Consider the following 3,209-nt stretch of genomic DNA (forward strand, 5'->3'; position numbering starts at 1 on the left):
TTTTTAATCTTTTCATTATAATTTGGATTAGTCAAACTACTGTTAACATCCAAGATGAGAAATGTAGTCAGAATAATCGGCAGATTTACCGTTTAGTTGTACAAATAGCCTCGAACCATATAATCACTAAAAGGGACTCTTAAAGGTCAACACCGGTATTGAGCAGAAGTTTGTTTACGTGTTTCACAAAGTTTAAATGGCTAAAATATAATCACGTAATTATTGAAAATGTGATCATGTGATTAAAATTATATTTTTTAATCACGGTGTTTAACAAATTTAAAAAAATCATAAAAGATGAAGTTTTAAAATGATTAAACGTTTTTTATTTTATAATTTAAAATGAAAAACATTGAACAATAAAAACAACATTTTCAGTACTTATGCATTGTTGGTACTGTGCTGAAATGATAATGTTATTTTATTGAAAGCCATTCCTAACATGGGGAGGGTGTTTTGTAACTATTCTGTGCTTTCACCTTACAATTAAAAAAAGAAGAAAAAAGATGTCGTAAAACTTTAATTTAACCTGAAGAACTATTAAAAATAGCGCAAGAGCCAACTTTTGGTTTAATTTTACAATAGATGTTTTTTTTTCTCGGATGCATATGACGGCAGATAGTACCGCGCTATTTTTATATAGTTTTTTTTTTTAGTTTGAATTCAAGTTTCACGATTTTTTTATTATTATTATATAAAGTTGTAATGTGGAAGAACAAATTAGTTACAAAACACCTTCACCTCCTTATATTAAGAATGGTTTTCAAAATAATAACGTTATTATTTCAGCTCGGCACCAAAAATACATAAGTATCCAAAATTTCATTTTTATTGCTCAATGTTTTTTCATTTTAAATTATAAAATAAAATGGGAACTTGTACATTTTATTAAAGACATTAAAAATTAAAATAGCGAAAAAAAAGAGGTTATAGTGTACGTATTCATTATGGTATGAAGTTCTATGGAAAAACTTTCACTTAATTTGGTCAAGTAGTTTTTTTTTTAAGCAAAAAAAAAAACAATTTGTTATGATACAATACCAATTTTTAAGAAGAAAAGCTATTATTTAAGATGGGAAGGATGTATCGGCACTTTAGACTGAGTCATCTCCCCGTGGCGTGTTCTAAAAAACAAAACACGGCTATCTTCAGCGCGCTGTCATATTAACATGTTTTTTCCGCTGTAAAAAAAGTAAAAAAAACAAAAAAAAAACTTCTCTGAATTTTTTTTTTCAGAGAACTTCAGTCCATAACGGATACGTACAATGTAACCTTTTTTCGATATTTTCATTTTTTTAATGTGTTGATTAAACTGTACAAGTACCAATAAAAGGTATTTAATCATTTTCATAATTTTGGTAACGAAAAATACCTGTGCACATCATTCAACTTTGTTTGGATGCCCAATTTTCGAGGTGATGGGATAGGGTTCAACCAATTGACACACTAATTCTGCGGTAGTTTTCCAGAGGTTTTCATTCATCAATCATTATCGAAAGACACTTTCAGTTGTTGAAGGCGACAACTCGATGGATTTCTTACGCTTAAGAAATTTATATGTTAAGAGCAAACGTTGGTGGTGTGTACATGCAGATTAGATTGAAATTGAAGTGGATGATAAACGTTGCAATTGAAGTGGATGATACACGTTGCGATTGAAGTGGATGATAAACGTTGAAATTGAAGTGGATGATAAACGTTGCGATTGAAGTGGATGATAAACGTTGCGATTGAAGTGGATGATAAACTGGTCGAGAGAATTGGCCTTTTTGTGGCGTGTATAGAAACGGGCGATTGGGAAGACAGAAACAAGGACGTCCTTACACTCGTTTGTGAGAGATGAAGAGATACGGACGGAAGGTAGCTGAGAATTAAAGTGGTTTTCTGCTCCAAATGAGGCGTAGGGTAGGAGTTCTGATTTTGATTATATTATTGGGTTGAGCGCATACGCAGACCCCACACTTAGAAATAGCACGTCCGAGTCGTCCACATTTGAGACGATCGCAAAGGTCAACCTAACCGCAGTGCAATGGAAGGGCCTCACTTTGGGGGAACGACCTAAATGATCACCGTTACCCCTACGTAAGGTAAGTATAAGATGTTTTAAGGCTGTCCACTAGTGTTTTCATATCATACATCCATACTCACCACTGACAGTAATCTACAAAATAATTAATATGCTCTATATAATTCTCACTAATATCAGTATATCACAACATTTTATTCACCAATAACAAAATTCATTACAAAAATATTACTATCCTTTAAACTTACAAACACTTTCACAAAATACCTTAATTCTTAAAGAAACTTGTCAAGGTCGTTAACATGTTAACAACATAAATTCATAATCTTTTCAATGAGAACAAATCTGTGGGAACATGATGAGAATTAGCAGCGAACCGGATGCTAACGTCTCCAGCATAAGAGACAAAATGAAAAATCATCTTTTGCACATGGCTCCACACATCGTTTCCATTTGCAAAAAGAAAAATAAGATAACCACAAAAGTATTATCAACAAATGGCAGAGCTCCGCGCCTAAAATAAAGGCCTAAAAATTACAGTCAGTAGGAGCCGATGTGCCCCTATAAAACGAGGCATTTTTAGGGAACGAAAAAAGAAGGAGAAAAACACAGGAGGCGAAGACGCCGCGCTGCTAGTTGTTGATGAAAGTAGTTGCCGCTTTCAGCCCAGCTGCGTCAGTGAACGCACGGACATTCTTCCACCCGACCTAAAGAAATGAAGAAGAAAAAGGAAAGAAGAGGAGATTCGCCTAGCTGCGTCAGTGAACGCACAGGGAGATTCTCCCACCCGACCTAAAGAGAAGAAGAAGAAGAAGAAGAAGAAGAAGAAGAAATAAGGCACCAATGAACTGAAGCCAACTCCACTCTCACGTTATGGGCCAAGACGCCTTCAATTCTAAACAATGTCTAATTAAAACAAACCAAAGAAAAAAAAGGAGAAAAACATAGGAGGCGAAGACGCCGCGCTGCTAGTTGTTGATGAAAGTAGTCGCCGCTTTCAAGTTAAAAGCCTAGACACATATCACCGAAGTAGCACGACCAGCCACCCACTTACCACCCCCGTCGTCCGAAAAGATAAGTACGCTTACGAAATTCATTCTTTGTTTAATTATACAAGCCTACAAAAGTTGATTCCTTATCAATGAATACACACCTACAAACATCCTACGAACACTTTACCTCT

At 34.7% G+C, this 3,209-nt stretch overlaps 1 non-coding gene across 1 annotated transcript; it reads right to left on the reverse strand.

Annotated features, from left to right (window-relative positions):
• Window positions 1-1,932: 1,932 nt before the first annotated feature.
• On the reverse strand, window positions 1,933-2,095 carry LOC145271601 (U1 spliceosomal RNA). The gene has a single exon (XR_013866008.1). It is a non-coding gene; the product is annotated as a U1 spliceosomal RNA (small nuclear RNA).
• Window positions 2,096-3,209: the final 1,114 nt, after the last annotated feature.

The sequence above is a fragment of the Euprymna scolopes genome, chromosome 46, assembly GCF_053919585.1.
Source record: "Euprymna scolopes isolate OS-2025 chromosome 46, ASM5391958v1, whole genome shotgun sequence".
NCBI lineage: Eukaryota > Metazoa > Mollusca > Cephalopoda > Sepiida > Sepiolidae > Euprymna > Euprymna scolopes.